A 6476-nucleotide genomic window follows, 5' to 3' on the forward strand; every position below is an offset into this window, starting at 1 on the left:
AAATTACAGTGAATCGAACGGATTTCAAGTCCAAACCTAGACATTCATTCATCAAGATTGACATAACCATCAAAGTCTAGTATGTCTATCTTTACTTAATTATTTTATTGTTTTTTAATTTTTATTGTATTTTATTTTATGTTATTTATTTTGTTACAATCACAGAACCAAAATACAAAAACTTAGTTCTTAGTTAAATAATTACACGAAATCTCTCATTTATTCCTTCGGGAGACAACCTAACGATAATTCAGTTACTACATCATGAGTGAGTTATACTTGGTCTATAAGTTGAATCAGATTTTATACATTTACTAACATACTTTCGTAATTATCTTATCTAATTATCTTGTAAATAGTTTCAACATTTAATTTTTTTTCTTCCCTAATTACTCCTAATGTTTGAATAACATGTAGATATCTTTTTAATTTTCAATTTTTAAATTTTTTTATTTCTGATCTCTATTAGTAAATATAGTATGTATAACTTAGTTTGGTGATATCTTTAATTTATTTTCAAATTTTTGTGTATATATATTAAATATAAATATTTTATTTTCCTGTTTTTAATATATATCTACCAACTAATATAATTTAGAATATTATAGTAGTTATCTTTACCAACTAATATATATTAGATATATAATTTATTTTCCTATTTTTATCTATTAGTAAACATATTTTAGATTATCCAATTAGAGTAGTTTATTTTTCAGATTTTATTTTCCTTTTATTTAAAATATTTTTAAAAAATTAGAAAAATATATATCTTTTTAATTTTTATGTTCATTACAGGATAATTAGTTTTTAGTTTTTAGATTTTATTTATCTTTTAGTATATCAAATTCGAAAAAATCTAAAAATTAATACATCTTGTATTTTTTGTTATCTTTTTTCTTAATTAAAATGCTAACTATTCCTTAAATAAATATGGATATAATTAGCTTTTTACTTTTCAAATTATATCTCTCATATAATTTTTTTAAAAAATTTATAATTAAAAATATATCTTTTATTTTTTGATTTTTATTTTTTTAGTGCTTACGATATTTATCTTTTATTTCCAGATTTTAATATTTTTCCTTTTTAGTTATTTTTTTGAAAATTTAATATTCTTTTTATATCTTTTATTTTATATTTTAACTAATTAAACTGACCACTATACTCACACCTATGTCAAGTTTCTATTTTATGCTTACATGCTAGATACAAAAAGCAAAATGAACGTTCTAACTCCTCTTGATCTAAAAATTGAAAAAAATTATCAAAAGTTAAAGGGAGAAGCTTCACATAGAAACAACTGTTCAAAGAAGGATCCTATTTAAGCTCATCAACCGAGGCAACCAAAATAAACAACGACAAAGGAATGACGGAACTAGAGCAAACCATAGTGGAACTAGCAACTAGTCAAGGAACTAACGTGAGCCAACCTTTTAGACCACCAAACATCATGGACAACCAAATCAATTTCCCCTCATGGGTCCACAACAACCTCAAGCACAACTAATTCATTAGAGCTAGCACCGAGGACCCTATGCTCATCTCACAAGATTTCTACAATTATATGTATGGGTAAGGCTACCAGGTATTAACAATGAACATATTAAACTCTTACTCCTTCCCTTCTCTTTTGGGGGAAGTGCAGTCGATTGGCTCAACTTGCACCCACATCATTCACTAACCACATGGGAGGAAGTCAAAGACAAACTCCTCAATCACTTATTCCCCGAGGCTAGAGTCAAAGCTATTAATGAGCGCATCGTCAACTTTAAACAAGCTTAAACTGAATTGCTATTTGACACATGGGAGAGATAGAAAGCCCTCCTAAGGAGTTTCCCTTGTCATGGATACAACCAGTTCATACAAATTTCAATGTTCATGAAAGGAATCACCAACAACCGTAGGAGGATGATCAATGCATCAGCCGAAGGAAACTACCTCAATAAAACCACCACTCAAGTGAAGACCATAATTGAAGATTTGACGGCTAGTGAGAGAATCATAGAAACAAACCGATCAAATCCCCCAAAAGGTATGTGTGAACCTAATGCTCAAGATAACCTTTTAGTTCAACAAACGATGCAAGTGCAAATAGAAGCAATGACTAAGGCAATCCAACAAATCTCACAACAACTCCAAAGGGCCATCTCTGTAGAAGCAAAGACTTTGCCTTTGATGTTTTGATGATGCCATATGTTTGTGATGTTTTGATGCCTTATGAAAATGCGCTTCTCAAGTTTAATTCAAGACAAAAATCCAAGATACAAACATCAAGAAGATCTCTAGTGTTTTAGGAAAAGAATTCCAAATTGAAACTGCAAAAGGTTTGGCCATGAAATTTAAGCAAAAATGTCTTTTTCAAGAGATTTACTCTCTGGTAATCGATTACTAGATGATGTAATCGATTACTAGATGATGTAATCGATTACCAGTGGCCAAAATGATTTATAACAACTATTAGAAATTTGAATTCAAATTTTACACTGTGTAATCGATTACACATGGATGGTAATCGATTACCAGCAGTTACTAAACGTTTTGATTCAAATTTTAAAGTCTGTAACCGATTACACAAGTCTTGTAATCGATTACCAGAGGAGATTTTCAGAAAATTATTTCCAAGGGCCACATCTTTTCAAATGGTTTTTACATTGCCATCAAAGGTCTATTTATATGTGACTTGGAACACGAATTTGCTCAGAGTTTTTCAGAACAAAAAGTCTTATCCTCTCAAAAAGAAAAATCATTTTATCCTCTTAAGAAATTCCTTGGCCAATACACTTGCAATCCAATAAGGAATTATTTGAGTGCTCAATTGTTCAATCTATCTCTTTCAAGAGAGATTTCTTCTTCTCTTCATTCTATTTCTCAAAAGGGATTAAGAGATCGAGGGTCTATTGTTGTAAAGAAATCTGAACACAAAGGAAGGGTTGTCCTTGTGTGGTTCAGAACTTGTAAAGGGATTTTGCAAGATAGTGGAACTCTCAAGCGGGTTGCTTGGGGACTGGACGTAGGCACAAGGGTGTGGCTGAACCAGTATAAATCTGAGTTTGCATTTTCTCTTCCCTTAAACTCCTTTATTGTTTATTGCTTATTGTTTCTATTTAGTAAGATTAATTTGCATTATTATTTAGGAGTTCATTTTTAAAAGGAATCTTGGGTTGTTGGGATAGAATCAAAATAGTTTTTTTTATTAAGAAAAGATTGTGATATCTTAATTCAACCCCCCCTTCTTAAGATATCTGAGGCCACTTGTCTAACAAGTGGTATCAGAGTTTCATTCTTGTATAAAGTTTAGAAGCTTCAAGAATAATGGCCTCAGCAAACTTCTTATTCCCAGAAGGAAATTCAATAAATAGGCCTCCTATTTTTAATGGAGAGGGTTACCACTACTGGAAAACCCGAATGCAAATTTTCATTGAGGCAATAGACTTAAACATTTGGGAAGCCATAGAAGTTGGACCTTATGTACCCACCATGGTGGCCGAAAATACAACAATAGAGAAACCTAGAAAAAAGTGGTCTGAAGAAGTAAGAAGATTAGTGCTGTACAATTTAAAGGCTAAAAACATCATTACTTCTACCCTAGGAATGAATGAATATTTTAGGGTGTCAAATTATAAGAGTGCTAAGGGTATGTGGGACACTCAACAAGTTACACATGAGGGAACAACTGATGTCAAAAGATCTAGGATAAATACTCTAACTCATGAGTATGAATTATTTAGGATGAAGACAAATGAAAATATACAAGATATGCAGAAAAGATTCATACATATAGTTAATCATCTTGCATCATTAGGAAGAACTTTTCAAAATGAGGATCTCATAAATAAAGTGTTAAGATGTTTAAGTAGAGAATGGCAACCAAAGGTAACAACCATCACAGAATCTAGAGATTTGTCTATTATGTCTCTTGCTACTCTATTTGGAAAATTACAGGAACATGAAATGGAGTTGCAAAGACTAAATCAACATGAAGAAAATGATAAGAAGAAGAAGGGAATTGCTCTTAAAGCCTCATCTTCAATCCAAAAGGAATGTGACATAGAAGATTCAATTGACTTAGATGAAGATGAAGATCTTAGCCTCTTTGTCAAAAGATTCAACAAATTTATTAGAATGAGAGGAAATCAAAGAAGACAAAACTTCAAACTTAAAAGAAGAACTGAAGAGTCATCTCAAATCCCAAAATGCTTTGAGTGCAATCAACCCGAACATCTGAGGGCTGATTGTCCAATCTTTAAGAAAAAGATAGAAAAGTCTGAAAAGAAGACTATTGGTGATAAGAAGGCAAAGAAGGCCTATATCACATGGGATGACAACGACTTAGAATCGTTTGATGATTCTGAAAAAGAAATGGTTAATCTATTTCTAATGGGCAAAAATTATGAAAGCGACAAAGAGGTAACATCTTCTAACAAATCTATTTCTTTTGATGAGTTACAAGATGCATTTGCTGAATTACATAGTGAATCAATTAAACTAGCAAAACTTGTCTCTTCATCTAAGAAAACAATTTCATATTTAGAAAAAGAAATTTCAAAATTAAACAAAGAAATAGATATTCTTAAAACTGAAGTTTCAATCTCTAAATCTAGTGATAAAGTTCATGTTTCTACTATGACTAATGAAAAAGTAAATTCATATAAATGTTGTAGCAAATATGTAGAAGAAATTAAAAATTTGAATAACTCACTTGCAAAAATTTCTATTGGCAAGAATAACCTAGATGTTATATTAGGAAATCAAAGATGTATTTTTGATAAAGCAGGAATTGGATACAAACCAGAAAAACAACAAAAGTTTTACAAAAGTTTCTTTTCTTTCTCACAAAAATACAATTCTCCTTTCATTACATGTTTTTATTGTGGAAGAAAAGGGCATGACACATCCACATGTTATTTTAAGAAAAATTGCAACAATATCAAAATGATATGGGTCCCAAAAGGATCTTTAGTCAATACTAACACACAAGGACCCAATAAAGTTTGGGTACCTAAGTCACAAACTTGATTATGTAGGTATCTTTGAAGAAGAAATGGTACATAGATAGCGGTTGTTCAAAGCATATGATGAGAGATTCATCAAAATTCACACATATCTCTCCCAAGAAAAGTGGGCATGTTACTTATGGTGATAACAACAAAGGTAGAATTCTTGGAGTTGGAAAATAGGTACATATTCTTCAAACTCCATTGAAAATGTTCTACTTGTTGAAGGCCTTAAGCACAACTTGCTTAGTGTTAGTCAATTATGTGATAAGGGCTATCTAGTATCATTTGATTCTCAAAAATACCTTATTGAACATAAACATGATACAAATATAAAGCATATAGGGTATAGAGTTAACAATGTTTATATGATAGATTTAAGCCAAAAACTAGATAATAATTAATGTTTTCAAATGGTTTTTACATGGCCATCAAAGGTCTCTTTATATGTGACTTGGAACACGAATTTGCTCAGAGTTTTTCAGAACAAAAAGTCTTATCCTCTCAAAAAGAAAAATCATTTTATCCTCTTAAGAAATTCCTTGGCCAATACACTTGCAATCCAATAAGGAATTATTTGAGTGCTCAATTGTTCAATCTATCTCTTTCAAGAGAGATTTCTTCTTCTCTTCATTCTATTTCTCAAAAGGGATTAAGAGATCGAGGGTCTATTGTTGTAAAGAAATCTGAACACAAAGGAAGGGTTGTCCTTGTGTGGTTCAGAACTTGTAAAGGGATTTTGCAAGATAGTGGAACTCTCAAGCGGGTTGCTTGGGGACTGGACGTAGGCACAAGGGTGTGGCCGAACCAGTATAAATCTGAGTTTGCATTTTCTCTTCCCTTAAACTCCTTTATTGTTTATTGCTTATTGTTTCTATTTAGTAAGATTAATTTGCATGATTATTTAGGAGTTCATTTTTAAAAGGAATCTTGGGTTGTTGGGATAGAATCAAAATAGTTTTTTTTTTAAGAAAAGATTGTGATATCTTAATTCAACCCCCCTTCTTAAGATATCCGAGGCCACTTGTCCAACAATCTCCAAGAAACCCCAACAATTGATCATGTGTGAAGAATGCGGAGGAGGCCATCAAACATGAAAATGCACCAAGGTACTAACCGAGGATTATCACATAAACCATAGACCATTTGATTAAGAAACACAAGTCATTATCACTTATGTCAACCTCGTTGGTCTGGTGGATTTTCTTTTGGTGCTCCGGGTGTTGGTCAACAATTGATCATTTCATACTTTGTTTTGTAATTTGTTGATTGCATGAATGTTTTTGAACATATCTTGTGCCAAATATGCTTTCTTAATAGCTTTGTTTTAAATATGTTTTGGAAAAATTGATCATTTTAAAAATTCATTTTGGAACATATCTTGTGCATTGCTTTAAAAGTGATGTGAAAATGAAAAAATAAATAAATTTTCTTTCATTTCATTCCATTCCATTCTCTCCAAGTTGGAAAAAATTAAAAATA

Source organism: Glycine max, chromosome 10, assembly GCF_000004515.6.
Source record: "Glycine max cultivar Williams 82 chromosome 10, Glycine_max_v4.0, whole genome shotgun sequence".
Lineage (NCBI taxonomy): Eukaryota > Viridiplantae > Streptophyta > Magnoliopsida > Fabales > Fabaceae > Glycine > Glycine max.